The 24,445-nt window shown below is 45.3% G+C and overlaps 1 long non-coding RNA gene across 1 annotated transcript in view; it reads right to left on the minus strand.

Moving 5' to 3' along the window:
- Positions 1-3,962: 3,962 nt before the first annotated feature.
- Positions 3,963-24,445, minus strand: part of LOC142746257 (uncharacterized) — a 188,609-nt gene continuing 168,126 nt past the window's right edge. Inside the window, exon 3 of the long non-coding RNA XR_012881701.1 lies at positions 3,963-4,069. This is a non-coding gene — a long non-coding RNA (uncharacterized LOC142746257). The remainder of the gene's footprint in view (positions 4,070-24,445) is intronic.

The following is a 24,445-nucleotide window of genomic DNA, read 5'->3' on the forward strand; positions in this document are numbered from 1 at the left end:
GTAGGGTTAGGGCAGATGTCGGCCCCGTTTTTGTCTATCCCAGTCCCGGATCTTGTGGTCTCACCTCTTGGGGTAGTACCAAAGAAGTAGCCAAATAAATTTTGGCTCATTCATCACCTGTCTCACCCACCGGGGTTGTCAGTTAATGATGGCATTGCCCCATAGCTGTGCTCTGTAGTATAGACGTCATTTGATGCGGCGGTAGAGTGGGTGTGGCGGTACGGTGCTGGCACGCTTATGGCAAAGACCGATATTGAGTCAGCATTCCGCCATACCAGTGCACCCTGCACCCCTATAGTCAGAGGCTGTTAGGGTGTTACTGGAAAGGGGCTTACTATATGGATCGTTGTCTCCCAATGGGCTGCTTTGTTTCTTGCGCCTATTTTGAGGCTTTCAGTTCTTTCCTTGAATCGTTGGTTTGTGATGTGGCGTGGATCACGTCTGTCATTCATTACCTGGATGATTTTCTTTGTGTAGGCCCCTCGGGTTCGTCGGTGTGTGCTAACTTGCAGGGTGCGGTCCAATGGGTGGCTCATTATTTTGGGGTTCCTCTATCCCCGGAAAAAACTGAAGGTCCCAGAACTTGCATTGTCTCTCTAGGAATTATGTTGGATTCGGTGGCAATGGAATCCCGTCTCCCTAGTGATAAATTGGACGTGCTGCGGTTTGAGGTGAATAGAACTGGACATCTTCGTAAAATAACGCTGCAGGATTTGCAATCTTTGCGAGGAAAACTCAATTTTGCGTATCGGATAATGCCCATGAGCAGGATTTTTTGTAGAAGGTTGGCGACAGCGGGTGTTCGAGCTCCGCATCATTTTGTTTCGGTTAACTAGAGAGCATCGGGATGATTTGGCAGTATGGAGGGAGTTCTTACAGTTGTACAATGGGAGGTCGTTGCTTATCTCCCCGGTAGTGGATAATGTTCAATGGGAGCTGTTCACGTGTGCATCGGGAAGTGTGGGTTTTGGTGTATATTGTAAGCGGCAGTGGTGTGTGGGACAGTGGCCGGCAGAATGGGTTACACTGGGCTTGGTGCGCAAACTGGCCCTCCTGGAACTTTTTCCTATATTGGTAGCGGTGGAAGTTTGGGGCGAGCGGTTCCGGGATAGCAAAGTGCGATTCCATTGTGATAACATGGGGGTGGTGTTGGCTATTATTAACGTGTCGGCATCTTCCCCCCCGGTGGTTAGGTTATTGCGCCGTCTGGTGTTACGTTGTTTATCACTCAATGATTGGATTGTTGCGGTGCATGTTCCTGGTGTGCATAATGACATTGCAGATTCTCTCTCTCGTCTACAGTGGGAGCAGTTTTGTCTATTGGCTCCAGAAGCGGATGTGGAAGGGATCGCCTTCACGGAGCGGCTATGGGACTTGGTTTACGAGCAGCGGGAGGTTTGATTCGGTCCTCTCTAGCACCTGGTTCGCATACGACGCAGCGTGGAGGGACTGGGGGCATGGTTAGCGGGTGTGCCTGAGGTCCAATCGATAGATGATCAGGTGGTGGCTTTGTCAGGGATCATTACCATGTATATTGTTTGAAAAATATTATCCTCACACATATGTATATACATTTCAGTTCTTTGTGTAATATACTGATATATAATAAGTTATTTGTTCATGTCGGACACACCTATGGAAGACACCTGGAATGCAAGAAGAGTGAGTCTGAGAGCTTGCAGCTGAGAAGCCGATGGGGGCTTGGGCACTCCCACATCCCTAGGGAGGAGGCATATGTATTTTCCTGTGTTTCTTTGTTCTGAATAAAGTCAGTTAGCTTCCTGCTGGACTGAGGGAAAAGATGTCTACCAACATTTGTCTGTGTGGTGTACTGCTTTCCAGGCATGCCTTCAGCTTTCAATTTACAGAGGTGGTTATTCGGTGTGAAATAAGAGGGGACGGAAGATACCCTGAAATACGGACCTGACAGCTTTATTAGGGTTTTTGGGTCAGGTGGCAGTGGCGGGCTGGTCGGTGTCGAAAGTTAATAGTTTTGTATCAGCCGTAGCCTTTGGTTTTAAGCTGCATGGTTTTAGGGATCTTACAAAGGATTTCTTGATTGTCCAGGCCCTGAAGGGGTATCGTAGAGGCAGGAGTCGTCCTGATGGCCATCGCCCGGTCTCTTTTGCGCTATTGGAAGGCTTAGGGGAAATGTTGGTTGGGGTTTGTTTTTCGGGTTTTGAAGTAACTCTGTATAGATTGTCTTTTTCATGGGCGTTTTTTGGGGCCTTGCGGGTAGGTGAATTAGTGGCTCCCAGTAAGACGAGGGTGGGGGGGGGGGTTTGTGGTCAGAAGATGTGCTGCGGTTGGATGAGAAAGTGGAGTTTTGGGTTAGACATTCCAAGTCGGATCAGTGCAGCAGGGGAAAACGGGTGGTGTTAGGGGCCGTCAATGGGGCGAGAATGTGCCCGGTGGATTGCTTTGTGGGTTATTCTGCTGTTAGGAAATGTAGTGATGGTCCACTGCTATGTCATGAAGACGGTTCTTTCCTGTCACGTTGTCAGTTCACATGTGTTTTTCCTAAATGCCTCGAGGTTTTAGGTTTGGATGTGTCCATTTATTCTCCTCATTCGTTTCGTATTGGGCGGCTACGGAGGCGGCTTTTTGGGGATTGGGGCCTGAGGTGGTGAAGCATATAGGTCATTGGGATTCCATGCGGTATAAGTCTAATGTGCCGCATGGCATATATCTCAATTTGTGTGATGGTAGCTGGTAAGTACGCTTTCCCTTCCCTCCCTCTTCCCCGTGGTTTTCTTTCAATTTAGGTTGCTCACCCTCCTTGGTGTGGATACTAAGGCACTCCTATGTGCACTGGGGGGCTTTGAGGGCAGATGTTCGCCCGGGCGGGCGACAGTTGGGGTTCCTGAGATCCTCGGTTATACGTTTGCAATACAAAATATATATAAATCTCAAAATACTATACATACATATCATCTAAATGTGTATAGTGTTATCATAGCAGTGTAAGCAATGTGAAACATCAGTAAAATTGCAGCAGAATAAACATATAATCATATAGTGCCTTTTTAATACAAGAAATGTACAGGTGCTTCATGTGACAATAAGTGAGTACGTCATGTGGATATAATCAGAACAGTCACTGAACAGAATGGACTCCTCATAAAGGTATACACAGTGCTGGTATCAGCACAGGTGCCAGCATTAGGATGCAGAACAGCAGATAACAGAGGGGCAGTTACATGGTCAAAATAATCACGTTACCATCTGATGTAACAGCCCAAAGGTTTATGGGAGAAATCTAGTACACATAGCTGGCATTCGGCCATCTTAAGTGAGGGACTTTGGCCTAAACTGGATTGGCTATAATATACAGAATATATGTGACGTGAATCTGCAGCCGCACCTAGAACTAATCACAAAGGGGGCACTTAGCCCAAACATTATTCTTCTGTTAACGAGAGCTAATAAGTCCAAGCGCTTAGATGCAAAGTAACCTGCCAATAGATATGCCCATCAGGTTGCTATGGGAGATCCACCCCACATTGTGTGACTAACCTTCCCAGAATGTTCTCAACCCATAGTAACACCTGTGTTTCAGAAAGATTGGGAAAAACTTCCCAATGAAAAATGGGGGGAACCCCATGTCATTTTTTAAAATAAATAAAAAACTGGAAAGAACGATGTGGGGTTCCCCCATTTTTATAACCAGCCAGATAAAACACAACAGCAGGCTAGCATTACCAGGGTGGGAAGGGCCACTGTTTTTGGGCTTTCCCAGACTAATAATACCAGATTGTGGCCGCACCAGTGCCCCGCCATCACTACAGATGGTCGGGTACTGGATCGCACCCAGCTCCTCCCAGTAGTCCTGGTGGCAGTGGGCATCGGGGGTTAGTTCTAGCCTGTCTAACATTAAGCCCCGCCTTAGTAATGGACGCTGTCAATCAGCCAGAAGCCATTACTAAGGTGGTAGTAATAACATTTAGAAAAATACAAAGGCATAGATAAAATACTTTATTGAACTAAAAATCCCACACAGAACTGTCATTAACCATAAAACGCCGTTATCGAAGTAGTCCTTGAATCCGAAGTAGTCCAACGATCGAACCTGTAAAAAAACAAACACAAAAAAAGAATTAGTAACACATAAAAAAGCAAAACAATTCTTATACTTACCTTTCCTGGGTCCAGCGCTGGAGCCGCAATGTCAGCGAGCTGGGCCTTATCTCTAATCCTATCATCTGTGATACTGTCTGCTGAGCCAATGTATCTAATCCTATCATGTGTGATGGTGTCTGCTGAGCTGTGTATTTAATCCTATCATATGTGATACTGTCTGCTAAGCCACCCTATCCATAGCTATAGGGTCGTAGTGCTAGAGATATGCTGTCTCCTATATACACATATACATACACGCACACACATTTTTTGGGGGGAGTATATGTATTGGGGCTATTTCCCCTGACGTTTCAAGACCTTAGTGACGCCCCTGGCTGCTAGTGCTGCATCGTTGGGTCACTTTGGAGACCCATCGATGCAGCTGAAAGCTGCAGGCCATCGGCCATGAGAAGTTTGGTGGGGGGGGCCCAAGAAAAACCTTTGCATCGGGGCCCATGAGCTTTTACCTATGCCCCTGTCAGGGTTCTCTCTATGAGCAGAGTTCCCAGCAAGGGTGTTAGCAACGCTTTGGCCGTGGATTCCAGCACTCCAGGAGTAGCCCATGACTTCACTGGACCTCAGGAGTAGCCCAGGACCACAGCCTCCGGCTGGTCCCCATAAGCTTCCTGTCAGTGTGACTGTCAGCGTCACAATGACAGTTAGAATAATTTACCCTACTGTACGTAGGTAGTGTAATATATTCTAGCAGCAATCAGTGCTGCAGGTCATCAAGTCCCCTAGTGGGACAAAAAAAAAGTCTAAAAAAAGTTACTAAAAATGTTTTATAAAAGTGTGAAAATAAAAGTTATATATTAAAAAAAAACAAAAAACTGCTTTTTTTCCTATAATAAGACTTTTATTATAGAAAAAAATGAAAACGTAAAAAAAGTACACATATTTGATATCACCGCGTTCATAACGATCCAAACTATAAAACTCTAATGTTATTTTTCCTGCACAGTGAACATCGCATAAAAAAAAAAAATAGAAAACAATGCCAGAATCGCTTTTTTTTGGTCACTCCCCCCCCAAAAATATAGAATAAAAAGTGATCAAAAAGTCCCATGTACCCCCAAAATAGTACCAATAAAAACGACAACCCGTTCTGCAAAAAACAAGCCCTTACACAGCTTTTTTGAATGAAACATAAAAAGTTATGGCTCTCAGAATGTGGAGACACAAAAAATGTATTATTTTATTTAAAAAAAGTGATTTTATTGTGCAAACGCTGCACAACATAAAAAATTCTACACCCATATAGTATCGCCATAATCATATCAACCCGCAGAATAAAGTAAAATGTCATTTATAGCGCACAATGAACACTGTAAAAAAAAAAAAGGGTAAAAAACGTTGTCAGAATTGCTGGTTTTTGGTCACCTTGCTTGTCAAAAAATGGAAAAAAAGTGATCAGAAAACGCCAGTACCAAAAACTACAGATTGTCCCGCCACAAATAAGCCCTCACAACATAAAAAAAAAACATAAAAAGTTATGGCTCCCAGAATATGGCGATACAAAAAGTGTTCCAAAAGCGGATAAGATTGGGGACCATATATCAGTGCGACACTTGCCACACATCTGCGGATTATTATTCATTTACCGCATTATTATACCCTCTTATTATCCCTGATGTTCTCCGCACAGCTTACATATACCCCCCGCATTATAAACTGAAATACCAGTAAAACCCCAAACAGAACTACCACCAAACAAAATCTGCACTCCAAAAGCCAAATGGTGCTTCCTCCCTTCTGAGCCCTACCGCGTGCCCAAACAGCAGTTTACTTCCACGTATATGGCATCGTCATAGTCGGGAGAACCAGCTTAACATTTTATGAGGTAATTGTCTTCAGTGGCACCAACTGGGCACAACATATTGTGCACTAAAATGGCATATCAGTGGAAAATTGCAATTTTCACTTTGCACCATCCGCGGTGCATTGACCCCTTCGCACACGATTACGTAATAGCACGTCGTGGTGCCGGGAGCGATGTATGGAGTGGGCTTACATGCTGAGCCCGCTCCATACGCTGCGGGTGTCAGCTGTTTATTACAGCTGACACCTGTGACTAACGGATAGGAACAGGAATCACGCTGTTACAGAATCCTGTAAAAATTATAATATACTGCAATACATTAGTATTGCAGTGTATTGTAGCAGAGCTCTAACAATCGCTGGTTCAAGTCCCCTATAGGAACTAATAAAATGTGTAAAAAAAAAAAAAGTAGTGAAAAAAAACCTATTAAAAATTACAAAAAAAAATGTTTTCCCATTTTTCTTCTAATGTAAAAAATAAATAATTTGTTTTGCTGCGTCCGTAAAAGTCTCAACTATTACAATATTCCATTAATTAACTCACTCGGTGAATGCCGTAAAAAAATCACCATAGCGCTGAATGAAATGTAATGAAAAGTGATCAAAAAGTTGTATGTACCAAAGAATGGAACCAATAAAAACGACAGCTTGCCCCGCAAAAAATAAGCCCTCAAACCGCTCAATCGACCAAAAAATAAAAAAGTTATGGCTCTCAGAATGTGGTGAAACAAAAATATTTTTTTTTAACAAATCGTTTTTTCTTTGTAAAAGTAGTAAAATAAAAAAAAATCCTATATAAATTTGGTATCAACATAATTATATTGAGCCAAAAAATAAAGTTAAGTTGGAAAACCCAATAAACAATGGAGGAATTTATTTCCATTTCACAGTACATTATATGGAACTTTAAATAGTGTCAAAAGAAACTACAACTCCTCCCGCAAAAAATAAGCCCTCACACCGCTCTACTGACGGAAAAATAAAAAAGTTTTGGCTCTCGGCTGGGAGTGAAAAACTAAAATGAAAAAGCAAAAAATGGATCAGTCCGGAAGGGGTTAATTAATTTCTAATAATAAAGCATTTATGACCACATGTGGGGTATTTCTGTACTTAGGAGAAATTGCTTTACAAATGTTGGGGTGCTTTTTCTCCTTTTATCCCTTGTTGATATTCATTTTCACTGACTAATTCTTATAAATTCTGCAAAAGACCTGTAGGGTCTAAATGTTCACTATAACCATAGATAGATTCCTTAAGAGGTGCTGTTTCCCAAATGGGGTCACTTTTGGGGGGTTTTCACTGTTTCGGTCCCTCAGGGGCTTTGCATATGTGACATGACACCATTCCAGCTAAATTTGAGCTCCAAAAGCCAAATAGTGCTGCTTCCCTTCTAAGCTCTGCCATGGGTCCAAACAGCAGTTCTTTACCACATATGGAGTATTGCCATAATCAGCAGAAATTGCTTTAGAAATATTGGGTTTTTTTTTCTCCTATATTCCTTGTAAAAATTAAACAATTCTAAGTTTTTTCAGAAAAAAACTCGATTTTCATTTCCATGGCCTAATTCCACGAAGGTGTGCAAAAAGTCTGTGGGATCATAATGCGAAGTATACCTCTAGAAAAATTCCTTGAGGGGTGTAGTTTCCAAAATAGGGTCACTTTTGGGGGGTTTCTACTGTTTTCGTCTCTCCAGGGCATTGCAAACAAGACATGGCACTGAAAACCATTCCAAAATCTGCGCTCAAAAATCCAAATGGTGCTCCTTTCCTTCTGGGCCCTGCCATGGGTCCAAACAGCAGCTTATTACCATATATGGGGTATTGCCGTAATCGGGAGAAGTTGCTTTACAAATGTTAGGGTTCTTTTTCTCCTTTATTCCTTGTAAAAATTAAAAATGTCTACGTTTTTTAGAAAAAAAGTATATTTTCACAGACTAATTCCAATAAATTTTGCAGAAAACCTGTGGGGTCAAAATGCTAACTATACCCCTAGATAAATTCCTTGAGGGGTGTAGTTTAGAAAATGGGGTCACTTTGGGGGCTTTCCACTGTTTTGGCACCACAAGACCTCTTCAAACCTGACATGGTGCCTAAAATATATTCTGAAAAAAAGGAGGCCCCAAATTTCACTAGGTGCTCCTTTGATTCTGAGGCCTGTGTTTCAGTCCATTAGCATACTAGGGACACATGTTGGATGATTCTAAAAACTGCAGAATCTAGGCAATAAATATAAATAACTTGGCTCCTCTGCGCTGGTGCGTTATGAATCCTCATCATCATTGGATAGTACAACCTCTGGGGCCTCACAAGGGAGTTTATCAAGGAGAACTAGGAGATAGGAAACTAGACGTACTCCGATGAAAAGAAAATGAAACTCTGTAGATGAGAATACAGGAAGTGAATTAAAGGTAATTAACCTGTCTGATACAGTATTCACTTCTAGTCAAAATTCTGTTCTCTCTTTCGGCTTAACATTCTACCCAGTATCAGGCTTCGATGACTTTACAGCCATCAAGGATGTGTTTTTGTTTGCACGCAAATTGGTTTATAAGAAATATTTTTCTAAAAATTATCCTCATAACTTGTTTACAGCCCAGGAGGAATTGGAAGCAGTCCGAGCGCTAGAATCTCTACTTCAGGAACAGGAGGCGAGCACTGGCAAATTTCCAGAATCTATCCGTCCCAAATCCGTCACATTTCCACCCTTGTCTTTGAATCCATCAGTGGAAATGTTTGTTAGGATGGTGGTTGATGAACTTCGGAAGTTACCTCAAGAACGTGGTTATGACAACCTTTCATGGGCACCTCGCAAAGCTTTGCGTGAGTTAAAGGAAATTAAGGGAGTTGTCTTCAAACCTGCTGATGAGGGTGGAAATGTGGTGGTTTGGACTGTTGAGATGTATGAATTTGAAGCATACAGGCAAATGCGAGATGTTGATTGCTATAGACGCTTGGCATCTAATCCAACTGATGTTTTTAAAGGCCAGTTGGATGGGATACTCGATGAAGCATTTGAAAAGAATATGATCGCTAGAAAAATTATGGATAGTCTTATTGTTAAACATCCCATCATTCCCACATTATATCTTCTAACGAAGATACACAAGATCAAAAGAGGCCACCTAGCCATCCAATAGTATCAGGATGTGGGAGTCTATGCGAATCTCCTTGTCATTTTTTGGATTACTACCTACGCCCTTGTACATTAAAGACTCCACTGAAGTTTTGAAACGTTTAGATGGGGGTGACAATGGAACGGGACATGTATTTGGTATCCTGCGACGTTGAATCCCTATACACCTGCATCGATCATGAATTGGTGTTACGCGCCATTTCATACTTTTGCGTAATTGTGTTCATGACTGTGAACTGGTCCAATTTCTTATTCTTCTCATGCGTTTTGTCCTGGAGCACAATTATTTTGTGTTCAGGAACAAACATTACGTACAATTTCGCGGGACTGCTATGGGTGCCTCTTGTGCCCCATCTTGTGTAAACCTATTTTTAGGCTTTTAGGAACAAGAATTTGTACAGGAAGCAATGGATATGAGGTCTGGATATGTTGTCAGTTGGATGAGTTTTATTGATGAGATCCTCTTTATTTGGCGGTGTACGTGAGTAGAATTGGATCGGTTTATAACGATTTTGAATAGTAACGCACAGAATATCAAATTAACGTGTGCTCAGTCAAGAAACTATGGAATTTCTGGATATCAAAATTGCAGTGCAGAATACAGGTAGGTTAAGTACTACCATTTTTCGGAAAAAAACATCGGTCAATGCTCTCTTACACGCATCATCCTTTCATCCCTCACACATTATACGTGCCATCCCAACTGGTCAATTTCTGAGGGCAAAATGTGTTTGTGATTCTCATTCCAATTTTGAGAAAGAGTCCCATCATTTTAGGAATCGTTTTCTACAACGTGGGTATCGTAAAAACGACATTAAAAAAGCTTATCAGAGAGCATGCAATACTGACCGCAATAGACTACTTACTCAACAAAAACGGAGAAGCAAGGATGACACGGTAAGACTCATTACCACATATAACACGCAATGGACAGAGATGAGAGCAATTGTGACTAGTTTTTGGCGGATTTTGCTGACTGATCCAGATCTTAAGAGATATCTATCCTTGAAACCCCAATTAACAACTAAAAAAAGCAAAACTTTGAGTGACCATTTAGTTCGGAGTCACTACAGTGTTCCCAACTCTAATGCCTATTTGTATGGCTCTAAGGGACCGGACTGGGGATCATTTCCTTGTGGTCATTGCTCTATTTGTAAACTGATAATTAAGACTGATGCATTTTGCGATTCTGAAAACAAAAAATGTTTTAAAATCGTGCACTTCATTAATTGCAGTAGTACTGGGTTGGTCTATATGGCTACATGTAATTGTGGTCTCTCCTATGTAGGAATGACCACGAGAGAACTGAGAATCAGAGTTCAAGAACATGTGACAAGCCATAACTTTTTTATTTTTCCATCGATTAAGTGGTATGAGGGCTTATTTTTTGCGGGATAAGCTGTAGTTTTTAATAATACCATTTTGAGGTACATGCAACGTTTTAATCACTTTTTAATTAATTTTTCGTGGGAGATGAGGTGACCAAAAAATAGTGATTCTGGTGTTTACATGTCTTTATTTTTTTTTACAGCGTACACCATGCGGGTTAAATAATGATATATTGTAATAGTTCAAACTTTTCGGATACCGCGATACCAATTATGTTTATTTATTTAGTTTTTTACTATGCTCTAGGGGGAAAATGGGAAAAGGTTTTTTTTTTAACTTTTAATATTTTTTTTTTTCATAAAAATTTCCATGTTACAGAAAAAATGTATTACAAATAAATTTCGGCACAAAAAAATTAAATTTGTAATTTTCAGCCCTACATTGCTATAATTCCTGTGAAATGCCTAAAGGGTTAAGAGACTTTCTGAATGTTGTTTTGAATACTTTGAGAAGGTGCAGTTTTTGAAATTTATGGGGACTTTCTAATATATAAGGCCATTCAGAGCCACTTGAGAACTGAACTGGTCCCTGAAACAATAGCCTTTTGAAATTTTCTTGAAAATGTGAGAAATTGCTGCTAAAGTTCTGAACCTTTTAACGTCCTAGGAAAATAAAAGGACGTCTAAAAAATTATGCAAACATAAAGTACACATATGGAAAATGTTAACTTGTAATTATTTTGTATGGTATTAATATCTGTTTTACAAGCAGATACATTTCAATTTAAAAAAATGCTAATGTTTGCAAAATTTCTCTACAATTTGGTGTTTTTCATAAATATTGAATTGTAGTTTAGGAATGGGACTCCAAAACTTATGACCAAAGGGAGAACCCCTGAAAAATGTTTCCACTCCCAGGGAACCCTTTCTCATGCTCCTACCGGCCGGCCTTAGATACGTTCGACCAGTGCGGTCGCACAGGGCGCCAGTCGTCACACTGCAAGAGGGGCGCCAGCGGGTGTGTGTTTCCCTGCACCCTTGCAACTACCAGCAGGTCAGGTGCCACTCGATAACTGCACCCAGGGCCGGCCTTAGGCAGTCGCCTTTCCGCCCGGGCACTTCTTCACTTAGTGTCCGTCGCTACGGCTGTAGCTGCCATAGGGGCTTTAGCATCGACACCGGGTATGAGGGCGGTGGCGCGGCTAGCAGCCGCTGTGGCTGCTATAGCGGTAGCGACGGCACTATAGCAGAGCAGGGAGTTATCACCCTGCTCTGCTATCTACTAGCGCCACTGTATCTCCCTGAAGGAGCGGAATCCCCATGTGGCCGTGGATTCTGCTCCTGGAGCGCTGCTTGATGTCTCTGTCCATATATGGGGAAACTCCTGAAGTGGAATCCCCAGTCACAGCGTTGCAGACGATATGACCGGGGATTCCACACAAGGAGAAGCCAATGAAGTCATGGACACAGACGACAGGAGCTTCTCCTGGAGTGGAATCGACGGTCACAGCGTCGGCAACGCTGTGGACCGGTATTCCGCTTCAGGAGTTTCCCCTGATGTCACTGTCCATATATGGACAGAGACATCAAGCAGCGCTCCAGGAGCGGAATCCCCGGCCACACGGGGATTCCGCTCCTTCAGGGAGCTACAGTGGTGCTATCTGTACTGGAAGGGGGGGGGGGGTTGCTATCTACAAGTGGGCTGTGTGGCACTACCTACAAAAAAGGACAACTGTTCAGAAGCACACAAAATACCCAGGTTTCCCGGCTATCAAATAAATGTGTGCAAATAAACTAAGATATAACTTTTATTTACTCCAGCTAAAAGGATTAATCCTTTAGCTAGACTAAATAAAAGTTATATCTTAGTTAATTTCCACACATTTATTTGGTAGCTGGGAAAGCTGGGTATTTTGTGTGCTCCTGCACAGTTGTCCTTTTTTGAATGTCCATTGCCCACCAGCTATCAGGGTCATTTCGTAGTCCTTGCACTACCTACAAGGAGGCTGTGGGAAGTGTGGCACTACCTACCAGGGGGCTGTGTGGCACTACCAGCCAGGGGGCTGTGGGCTGTGTGGCTCTAACAACCAGTGGGCTGTGGGCTGTGTGGCACTAGCAACCAGGGGGCTGTGGGATGTGTGGCACTACCAACCAGGGGGCTGTGGGCTGTGGGGCACTACCAACCAGGGGGCAGTGTGACACTCCCTACCAGGGGGCTGTGGGCTGTGTGGCACTCCCTACCAGAGGTCTGTGCGGCACTCCCTACCAGGGGTCTGTGCGGCACTCCCTACCAGGGGTCTGTGTGGCACTCCCTACAGGGGGCTGTGTGGCACTCCCTACAGGGGGCTGTGTGGCGCACACTACAGGGGGCTGTGTGGCGCACACTACAGGGGGCTGTGTGGCGCTCTTTACAGGGGGCTGTGTCTCGCTATCTACAAGGGGGCTGTGTGGCGCTATCTACAAGGGGGCTGTCTGGCGCTGTCTGGCGCTACCTACAAGGGGGCTGTCTGGCGCTACCTACAAGGGGGCTGTCTGGTGCTACCTACAAGGGGGCTGTCTGGCGCTACCTACAAGGGGGCTGTCTGGCACTACCTACAAGGAGGCTGTGTGGTGCTACCTGTAAGGGGCTACTGTGAGTGGGGGGGGATGATGGTCTTCAAGTGGTTTCCGCCTCTGACCTCCAATTGAAATTAATAGGAGGCAGAAAATACCTGCGGCGCCCGTTTGGAGCTTTTTTTTGCCTGCGTCTTTTGCATTTGCTTCAACGGCTTAAGAAAAAACACAAAAAAAAAAGGTCAAACAACGCTGTCAGTTGCTGAAGGAATTTTGAGGCAGATTTTTTTTGCCTTTCAAAAAACATGTATAAACATACCCTGCGAGTGTAGTGCTTGTTCTTAGCCGTTTTCTGTCTTTCTCTAAACAATTTTTGGTAGGGGAGCCCTGAGGAAATTTTATTTTTCCAGTGCTGCCTCGAGTCCGAAAAGGTTGAGAAACTCTGTACTAGGCTACAGAATCCCGTCATGGAGCAGCTCAATTCGTCATGGGAATGGGGCCTAGGTGAGTACAATTTTTGTTTTTGTTTGGGGGCACTGTCTACAAGGGGGAGGTGGGGGACTGTATGGCACAGTCTAAAAGGGGGAGGTGGGGGGGCTGTATGGCACGATCTACAAAAAGGAGGTGGGGGATTATGTCACTGTCTACAGGGTGGCTATATGGCAAAATCTACAGGGGGGCACTATACCGTGTGGGGGCCACTAAGTGGACATTATACTGTGTAGGGGTACTACAGGTGGCAAAATACTGTGGGCACAATTAGAGGACAAAATACTGTGTCCTTGAAGAGGTTGTAATATATTACATTATTAAATATTATTATTATACTGTATGGGGGCACTAAAGGGGCATTATAATTTTTTTATGGCGGATTTTTTTAATGATGGGTTGGGGCGCCAAAAGATTATTTCGCACAGGGCGCCATCTATCCTAGGGCCGGCCCTGCTCCTACCTGTAAAGGATCTGCCAGGCACAACTTCTGTGGATACGCCCATAGGTAATCAGTCTGCACCTGAGTCTATGTCTCTGAGACTGACTCCATCTTCCACCACTCAGGATGGCAGGCTTAGGAGTGGGAGAGCCTATCGCAGCCTGGCCAGACGGAGCTAGCTCCCGCCCTCTGTCTATTTATACCTGCCTTTCCTGTTCCTCCTTTGCTTGTGATTCTTCTCGTGTGGTTTCCTGGCCCAGCTACAGCTTCTACTATTTGATCCTGCTCCATACTGACCCTGGCTTACTGACTACTCTCCTGCTCTGTGTTTGGTACCTCGTACACTCCTGGTTTGACTCGGCTCGTTTACCTCTCTTGTTGCTCACGGTGTTGCCGTGGGCAACTGCCCCATTTCTCTTAGCTTTGTGTACCCTTGTCTGTTTGTCTCGTGCACTTACTGAGCGTAGGGACCGCCGCCCAGTTGTACCCCGTCGCCTAGGGCGGGTCGTTGCAAGTAGGCAGGGACAGAGTGGCGGGTAGATTAGGGCTCACTTGTCCGTTTCACTACCCCCACCATTACACTACCTCAAAGAAGTAGTTTGGTGTAGGAAAAGGCTATGGCATTTTATATTCTGGCTGAAAATTGGTGCCTGCCTTGCCAGCCCCATGCTAAGCATTATTGTGCAGGCTGAAATCAGTTGCCATTTCTACTATAAATGTGATAGGTCTCATTGTTGACTTCTGGGGAACTTCTGACCAGGTTCCAAAGTTCTGTACCCCAGCGTTCCTGAAAGACCCTTTTGGGAATCACTCGTGTAGGCTGTAGGAAATGGTCTCAGTCTATAATCGCAAGTTCATTATTTGTAACTTTAAATGAATTCATAGATAGGTATCAGTATTAGAATTTAAAATCCGGGGAAGAAGACAAGGCAGACGAGGCACTGTCAGGTACAGTCACGGTTATGAAGTAAGTATCGAACATCTAGACACTGTGAATGATGTCATTGCTTTTGATATATCTTGTACCAATCATTTGCAAAATGCATAACAGCAGGTTGGTGCCCTAATACTTAATGCTTCATGTCTTGCCTTGCATTCCAGACATTTGACAGTTTTGGCTTTAGCTGGTGCCAATTTAATCCAAACACCTTAAACAATATCAATCATTTTGTGAGTTCATAGTAACAGCTGCTATATCTGTGTATACTGTGATAGTTCCTGAAGTTAGATCACCATTAGCAAGAATTTGTTACTGAGTGCTGGGAGGCATAGAGCATACATTAATAAATACTGGCACCTTTGGCCTACAAATAAGGACACCCCACATTTAATTTGTTTGTTGGATGAAGGTCGGTTACAGCTTTATTTCAACTTAGAATGCAACCATAATTTTATTTCCCAAGAACTATAGTATACGTGTAAAGGATCTGCCAGGCACAGCTTCGGGGTTAACTCCCATAGGTAATCAGTCTACACCTGAATCTACGTCTCTGAGACTGACTCCATCTTCCACCACTCAGGATGGCAGGCTTAGGAGTGGGAGAGCCTATCGCAGCCTGGCTAGACGGAGCTAGCTCCCGCCCTCTGTCTATTTATACCTGCCTTTCCTGTTCCTCCTTGCTTGTGATTCTTTCCGTGTGGTTTCCTGGCCCAGCTACAGCTCCTAACTATTTAATCCTGCTCCATACTGAACCTGGCTCTTGCTGACTACTCTTCTGCTCTGCGTTTGGTACCTCGTGCTCTCCTGGTTTGACTTGGCTCATTCACCACTCTGTTGCTCACGGTGTTGCCGTGGGCAACTGCCCCTTTCCCTTTGCTTTGTATTCCCTTGTATGTTTGTCTCGTGCACTTACTGAGCGTAGGGACCGCCGCCCAGTTGTACCCCGTCGCCTAGGGCGGGTCGTTGCAAGTAGGCAGGGACAGAGTGGCGGGTAGATTAGGGCTCACTTGTTTGTTTCCCTACCCCCGTCGTTACATAATCACAAGCCCATACCTAGTCTACCCTGGTCCCTGACGCCACTATGGACCCCCTTGAGACCCTGGCTCAGCAAATGCAGGGTCTCTCCCTACAGGTCCAGGCCCTGGCTCAGAGGGTCAACCAGCCTGATGCTACCTTGGTAGTTCCCCTCACCTCACCTCCTGAACCCCACCTCAAGTTGCCCGACCGGTTCTCAGGGGACCGGAGGGCTTTTTTCTCCTTTCGGGAGAGTTGTAGGCTTTACTTTCGCTTAAAGCCTCATTCCTCAGGTTCTGAGAACCAGCGGGTGGGTATAATTATGTCCCGGCTCCAGGAAGGGCCCCAAGAGTGGACCTTCTCCTTGGCTCCTGACGCCCCTGAACTTTCCTCCGTTGATCGTTTATTTTCTGCTCTCGGACTCATTTATGACGAAACTGACAGGACTGCCTTTGCCGAGAGTCAGCTGGTGACCTTACGTCAGGGTAAGAGACCTGTTGAGGAGTATTGTTCTGACTTTAGGAAGTGGTGCGTAGCTTCTCGGTGGAATGACCCTGCCTTAAGGTGCCAGTTTAGGTTGGGTCTGTCGAATGCCCTGAAAGACCTGCTAGTTAGCTATCCCTCTTCTGACTCCCTAGACCAGGTTATGGCTTTAGCGGTACGACTTGACCGACGTCTCAGGGAACGACAACGTGAACGTTTATGTGTTTTCTCCTCCGACTCCCCCATGATGCCTCCCGAGGTTCCGTTGCTTCGTTCCTCCCCGGAAGACTCAGAGGTACCTATGCAACTCGGGGCCTTCGTGTCCCCCCAACAACGTAGAGATTTCCGCAGGAAGAATGGTCTCTGCTTCTACTGTGGGGATGACAAGCATCAAGTGAACAACTGTCCTAAGCGTAAGAATGCAGCCGGAGAACTTCCGCGCCTAAGTGATCATCGGGGAGGTCACTTGGGCGCACAGGTATTTCCCGTAAATATGAAACGTAATAAGATCTTGCTTCCCTTTCAGGTCTCTTTTGGTGGTAGGTCTGCTACCGGCAGTGCCTTCGTGGATTCAGGGTCCTCTGCTAATATCATGTCTGTGGAATTTGCTATGTCTCTTGCTATGCTTTTGATTGATTTGCCTAAACCTGTCCCGGTAGTGGGTATCGACTCCACTCCTCTTGCTAATGGTTATTTTACACAGCATACCCCTGTTTTTGAACTCCTTGTTGGCTCCATGCATTTGGAGCAGTGCTCTGTACTGTTGATGCAGGGATTATCATCCGATTTGGTTTTAGGCCTTCCCTGGTTGCAGTTGCATAATCCCACGTTTGACTGGAATACTGGGGAGTTTACCAAATGGGGTAATGAATGTTTGACGTCATGTTTTTCTGTTAATTATATTTCTCCCCCTGAGGAGGTGAACACGCTACCTGAGTTTGTTCAGGACTTCGCTGATGTTTTCTCTAAGGAGGCCTCCGAAGTGTTACCTCCTCATAGAGAATACGATTGCGCTATCGAATTGGTACCAGGAGCTAAGCTTCCTAAGGGTAGGATATTTAATCTTTCTTGTCCCGAACGTGAAGCCATGAGAGAGTATATCCAGGAATGCCTGGCAAAGGGTTACATTCGCCCCTCTACTTCTTCGGTAGGTGCTGGCTTCTTCTTCGTAGGGAAGAAGGATGGTGGTCTTAGGCCATGCATTGACTACCGTAACCTGAATAAGGTCACTGTAAGGAACCAGCATCCCCTTCCTTTGATTCCTGATCTCTTTAATCAGGTTCAGGGGGCCCAATGGTTCTCTAAGTTTGATCTACGGGGGGCGTATAACCTTATCCGCATCAAAGAGGGGGATAAGTGGAAGACTGCGTTTAACACGCCCGAAGGTCATTTCGAATACCTCGTCATGCCTTTTGGGTTGTGTAATGCTCCGGCGGTCTTCCAGAATTTCATAAATGAGATTTTGAGAGATTACCTGGGGATATTTCTTGTAGTGTACCTTGATGACATACTGGTGTTTTCCAAGGACTGGTCCTCCCACATTGAGCATGTCAGGAAGGTGCTCCAGGTCCTTCGGGAAAACAAACTGTTTTCAAAAACCGAAAAATGTGTGTTTGGGGTACAGGAGATACCATTTTTGGGTCAAATCCTCACTCCTCATGAATTCCGCATGGACCCCGACAAGGTTCAGGCTGTGGCGGAATGGGTCCAACCTGCCTCCCTGAAGGCGTTACAGTGTTTTTTGGGGTTCGCTAATTATTACAGGAGATTTATTGCTAACTTCTCGGTCATCGCTAAGCCTCTTACGGACCTCACTCGCAAAGGTGCTGATCTCCTCAACTGGCCTCCTGAGGCTGTCCAGGCTTTTGAGGTCCTTAAGAAGTGCTTTATCTCAGCCCCGGTGCTGGTTCAGCCCAACCAAATGGAGCCATTTATCGTGGAAGTTGACGCATCCGAGGTGGGAGTGGGGGCTGTCTTGTCCCAGGGTACCAGGTCCCTCACCCATCTCCACCCCTGTGCCTACTTCTCCAGGAAGTTTTCGCCCACTGAGGGTAACTATGATATTGGCAACCGCGAACTCTTAGCCATTAAATGGGCATTTGAAGAGTGGCGCCACTTCCTGGAGGGGGCTAGGCACCAGGTAACGGTCCTTACCGACCACAAGAATCTGGTTTTCCTAGAATCTGCCCGGAGGCTAAACCCGAGACAAGCTCGATGGGCGCTATTTTTTACCAGATTCAACTTTTTGGTTACCTATAGGGCTGGGTCTAAAAATATTAAGGCCGATGCACTGTCGCGTAGCTTCATGGCCAGCCCTCCTTCGGAGGAAGATCCTGCTTGTATTTTGCCTCCCGGTATAATAATTTCTTCTATTGATTCTGATTTAGTCTCTGAAATTGCGGCTGATCAAGGTTGAGCTCCTGGGAACCTTCCTGAGGACAAGCTGTGTCCCCCCCTGCAATACCGGCTAAGGGTACTTAGGGAAAATCATGACTCCGCACTATCTGGTCATCCAGGCATCCTGGGTACCAAACACCTCATTGCCAGAAACTATTGGTGGCCTGGGTTGCCTAAAGACGTTAAGGCCTACGTCGCCGCTTGTTTGGTTTGTGCTAGGTCCAAGACTCCCAGGTCCCGACCAGCGGGCTTACTACGTTCGTTGCCCATTCCCCAGAGACCTTGGACACATATCTCCATGGATTTTATCACCGATTTGCCTCCATCCCAAGGCAAGTCGGTGGTGTGGGTGGTAGTAGACCGCTTCAGTAAGATGTGCCACTCTGTGCCCCTCAAGAAACTACCCAACGCCAAGACGTTAGCTACCTTGTTTGTCAAACACATCCTGCGTCTCCATGGGGTCCCTGTCAATATTGTTTCGGACAGAGGGGTACAATTTGTTTCTTTGTTTTGGAGAGCCTTCTGTAAGAAGTTGGAGATTGATCTGTCCTTCTCTTCTGCCTTCCATCCTGAAACCAATGGCCAAACTGATTTATCTCTGACTGTCAATATGATTGGGTCTCATTCATTCCCCTCGCTGAATTTTCCCTTAATAACGGGTCAGTAACTCGTCAGGGGTCTCCCCCTTTTTCTGTAATTTTGGGTTTAATCCACGGTTCTCCTCCGTTTCACCTGGTAGTTCCAACAATCCTGAGGTAGAGGTCGTTCATCGGGAACTTTGCACAGTCTGGGCCCAGGTTCAGAAGAACCTAGAGGCGTCCAAGAGCGTACAAAAAATTCAGGCTGATAGAAAACGTTCTGCTAACCCCTTGTTTATGGTCGGGGATCTGGTGTGGTTATCGTCTAGGAACATGCGTCTTAAGGTCCCGTCCAAGAAGTTTGCTCCCCGGTTTATTGGGCCGTATAAGGTCATTGAAGTCCTCAATCCTGTCTCCTTCCGGCTGGAGTTACCCCCATCTTTTCGTATACACAACGTGTTTCATGCCTCCCTCCTTAAACGCTGCTCCCTGTCCTTGGCTCCCTCGAGGAAACCTCCTGTTCCCGTTCTCACCCCTGAGGGGGTGGAATTCGAGGTGGCCAAGATTGTGGACAGCAAGATGGTCCAAGGCTCCCTCCAGTACCTGGTCCATTGGAGAGGATACGGGCCTGAGGAGAGGACTTGGGTGCCCGCCCGGGATGTTCACGCTGGAGTATTGGTCAGGAAGTTCCACCTTTCCCCAGTATACCAGGTCCACTTAGAAAGGGTCCGGTGGCCCCTCATAAAAGGGGGGGTACTGTAAAGGATCTGCCAGGCACAGCTTTAGGGTTAACTCCCATAGGTAATCAGTCTACACCTGAATCTACGTCTCTGAGGCTGACTCCATCTTCCACCACTCAGGATGGCAGGCTTAGGAGTGGGAGAGCCTATCGCAGCCTGGCCAGACGGAGCTAGCTCCCGCCCTCTGTCTATTTATACCTGCCTTTCCTGTTCCTCCTTGCTTGTGATTCTTTCCGTGTGGTTTCCTGGCCCAGCTACAGCTCCTAACTATTTAATCCTGCTCCATACTGACCCTGGCTTGCTGACTACTCTTCTGCTCTGCGTTTGGTACCTCGTGCTCTCCTGGTTTGACTTGGCTCGTTCACCACTCTGTTGCTCACGGTGTTGCCGTGGGCAACTGCCCCTTTCCCTTTGCTTTGTATTCCCTTGTATGTTTGTCTCGTGCACTTACTGAGCGTAGGGACCGCCGCCCAGTTGTACCCCGTTGCCTAGGGTGGGTCGTTGCAAGTAGGCAGGGACAGAGTGGCGGGTAGATTAGGGCTCACTTGTTCGTTTCCCTACCCCCGTCGTTACAATACGGTTTGGTAACCCTATACCATGATCAATACTCCTAAGAGGAGGGTGGGTGGGACAAAGAGAGGAAGACTGTGGGGTAAGACACTTCTTGAATAATTTCTCCTGGTGGGAGGTGACCATCCTTGATCAGGCTGCCTGGGAGGAGAGGGATATACCATTTTGTCTGAAAATGCGGTGGGGACAGGAGATAATCTAATTAAAGGTCCAGGGGACCACATTTTAATGTTAAGGCCATAACCCAGCCACCCACCATCAGGGGTCACCCTCCCTAACTGGTCAGGTATTCTACGAAAGCATTCAATCATTCTCCAACCTCCAGAAAGTTTGCATATTTACTTTGGGATTCCTCCCACATGCTCTTGTTAATTGACTTCTTTGGAAGTTGGGTCAGAGTAGTTACTCAGTCTTGGAGTGAGGTTCTGCCTACCAGATAAAAATCTTCTGAGGGCCCACAATTCAATCTATATACAATCCAATCAATACAGAACATGTGCACGTCTGAGTTTAGTTGCATTGTATTTCTTATTGTTATCATTGTACACGCAGAACATATCAATAAAGTCTAATAAGCTATATTTGTGAATCAACACATAAACAAACCCTAGCGGCAAGTGATTGGCTCCAGCTGTGTACCTTGAGGCAAATGGGCCCCAATACCAAATCTGTAACAGAGCCCTCCACCTACCATGTGCTATGTATTGTAGAGAGGAATTTTGCCCCCCCCCCCCAGGCATCAAGGCCAGGGTGCGACTGCTATCTCTGCACCCTCTATAGCTATGCCCCCTGATTGGCTTTAAAGTCAGCTACAAATGGAGTTGTCTTCTGCTGGACCTTTCGGGACCATCATTGTGTCAGAGCCTCAAGAGATCATCCTGTACCCTGGTGGGCCAGTCCAACCCTGCCAGAGCTGTAGGGCAGAGTCCACTACTTATGTTATACCCCGATATTCCTTTTTACCACTATTCAAGTATGTTACCAATTAATGTGTTAGTCAGTTTATATGTTGTGTTTTCTATCCATTGTGCCTCATCTAATGACCTATAATTATGTTTTATTTTTGCCTAGTCTCTGGATTTTTTTATGGTTTGGTTTTGGGATTTGTATTATTTACAGTGGAATTCCTAGTGACCAAATTATATTTTTTCCAGTCTTTGATAATCAAGTGGCATTGTACTGTATGAGCAAGCCAGTGAAATAGCGGATAGACTCATGATCCAGCAGTATAGTACCTATCGGTAGCTTGTGACGTAACGGTAAAAAGTTTAGATCATGGTAAACCATTGATGCCATTTTGCAGTGAAAAGTCCCAGCTTCTGCTGATCCTGGTGTCGTTTTATGATGATACACTTGGTTTGCCTCCTCCATTCTTAATAATACCTTGTCAGTCACTGATGATCTACCGATTTGCTCTCCACTAAAATGTTTAAAGCTGGGCATAGATCAAAAGATTTCCAGGGGTCAGATGAATGTTTCAATAGTTCAAAAGTGTTCTCTGGAACTTTAACATTGAAAAGAAAGCCAAAAATCTTAGATTAGTGGGATTCTGACCTCAGAGGCCCCTTCCAATCAACACAATGATTGGAACAAGCAGCGGTACAAGGCACAGTTGCCCGTACAGACGCACCGCTGTTAGGGTGCAATTTCACGTAGTGGCGTCCGCATGCGGTCGAAAACCCTGCTCACTTGCAGTAGCCAATGGCAGCACAATTATATTTGTCCAGTCTGTAGTACTTGTGTTGTGCTGCTGTTTTATTGCACTATAACATTACTTTTGATTATGTAAGGTGTGGCAGTGTGGCGGATGATGGTTGGTTAGCTAGTGAACCAAATTACTTGGTGCAGGGATGAACGAGCTGGATGCCATCTTTGTTAATGTTACGCTGTGCCACAACAAAGACAGACATCGCAGCATAGCTACGCTACATCCTGATGCTGGGGGCAGCATGTCTAGTATGAAACAGCTTCTATTCCCGCCATCAGTACTCAGATGGAAGAGGAAGAGAGAGAGAGCTGCTGCAAGAAGTGCTGAGAGTGAGCTGAGAAAGCTGCTGAAACTGCGTGTGGTGCGACAGCACAAGCTGGTGAACCATAGTTTGTGGGTCCTTGAGCTAATTGAGGGTGGCAGGCAGGAGTCTCCCCATGTGTGTACAGTGTCGTGTGAGCTGTGGTCGGTGGGTGAGGGGCAGGAGCCTCCTCATGAGACTGTGGAATAGAGCAGCCAGTTCAGCAAATTGTGTCCAAGTAGGCCTGAATTTACCGGACATCCTTTGCATCAGGGAGGAGATGCCGTGTCACTGTCTGACGAAAGTGTAAGCCAGCCAACCATAAACTACCAGCCTGAACCACCATTTGTAATAGACTGCTCCTCTCATATTGAAAAGTGTTCATCTTCCTGCTGCGGCCGCATGTGCTGTTCACACTGGCTTAGTAAAGTTGTTGATTCCATGAGTTTCAGGCCTCAATTCTATCTCTCCTGCAACAAACCTGCAAAGGCCGTACACCTTACATTGATACGTGGTTCTGCTTACCATCTGGTAAGTTTCTTGTCTTTGTCTTGCCATTGATCCTCGTCCTTCCCTGTTATACCGTTACTGGTTTTTTTTCTGATACCGACTTCTTGCTACACCTTACTTTGATTCTGGTCTGCCATACATTCTTTACTGTGCAGCTGAGGGTGTGTTCACATCAATGTCAGGGTTCTGTTTGTGGGTTCCGACAGACATTTCCGTCAGGGGAACCCATAAATGGAAACCATTGGTTTCTGTTTGCATTACCATTGATTTCAATGGTAATGCTTCCATTGCAAATGGTTTTCGTTTGTCTCCGTTCCATTTTTTATTTTTTTTGAAGAAACAATAGCGCAGTCGACTGCGCTATTGATTCTGCCAAAAAAATGTAACCCTTATGGAGTGGAGACAAACGGAAACAATTTGCAACGGAAGCATTACCATTGAAATCAATGGTAATGCAAACGGAAAGCAATGGTTTCCGTTCATGGGTTCCCCTGACAAATAGGTCTGACGGAACCCACAAACTGAACCCTGACACTGATGTGAACAGGCCCTGACTCTGGTTGGACCTAAGGGTTTCCTTGCAATAAAAGTGCAACGTCCAGAGAGTTAAATCCCTTAGGCTGGGTTCACACAGTGTTTTTTTGCAGGCAGAAAATCTGCCTCAAAATTCCGTTTGGAATTTTGAGGCAGATTTAGCTCTGCCTGCACGACGCAGCCAAAAAAACGCCGCCAAATACGCTTTCTCTGCCTCCCATTCATGTCAATGGGAGGTTAGAAGCATAAACGTCCAAAGATAGGGCATGTCCCTTCTCATTTCCGCGAGCAGTTTTTTCCGCTCGCGGGAAAAAACCGCCTCCGCCTCCCATTGAAATCAATGGGAGGCATTTTCGGCCGTTTTTTGGCACCTTTTCCGACGCGGTTTCCGCATCAAAAAACGTGTCAAAAAACTTTGTGTGAACTCCCCCTTAGACTTCATGCCTCCAAAGTAGGTTCATGCTCATTGGCACAGCTATTTCATCTTCCTGTACTAATCTTGAGAGGGGCAGGAGATAAATAGAAAACAGGAGAGGCGAGGTGAGCAAGAGACCATGTGGCGTGTCAAAGAAATGACTGCTGGCCGCAGTGAGGTCTTGTAAATTGTATGTACCTTTCGAAGTGTATACTGGACATTCATTGATGTATGGCTCGTTACAGTATGTGTAACAGCTGTGTCTTTTAACAATCCCAGCACCTGTGTGTCTATCACATGACCATGAACAGAATGTTATCCACTGGAAGTAAACAATGAATGTTCCTACTGAATGACAACAACCAAAGATTTTG

Source organism: Rhinoderma darwinii, chromosome 1, assembly GCF_050947455.1.
Source record: "Rhinoderma darwinii isolate aRhiDar2 chromosome 1, aRhiDar2.hap1, whole genome shotgun sequence".
In the NCBI taxonomy this organism is placed as follows: domain Eukaryota; kingdom Metazoa; phylum Chordata; class Amphibia; order Anura; family Rhinodermatidae; genus Rhinoderma; species Rhinoderma darwinii.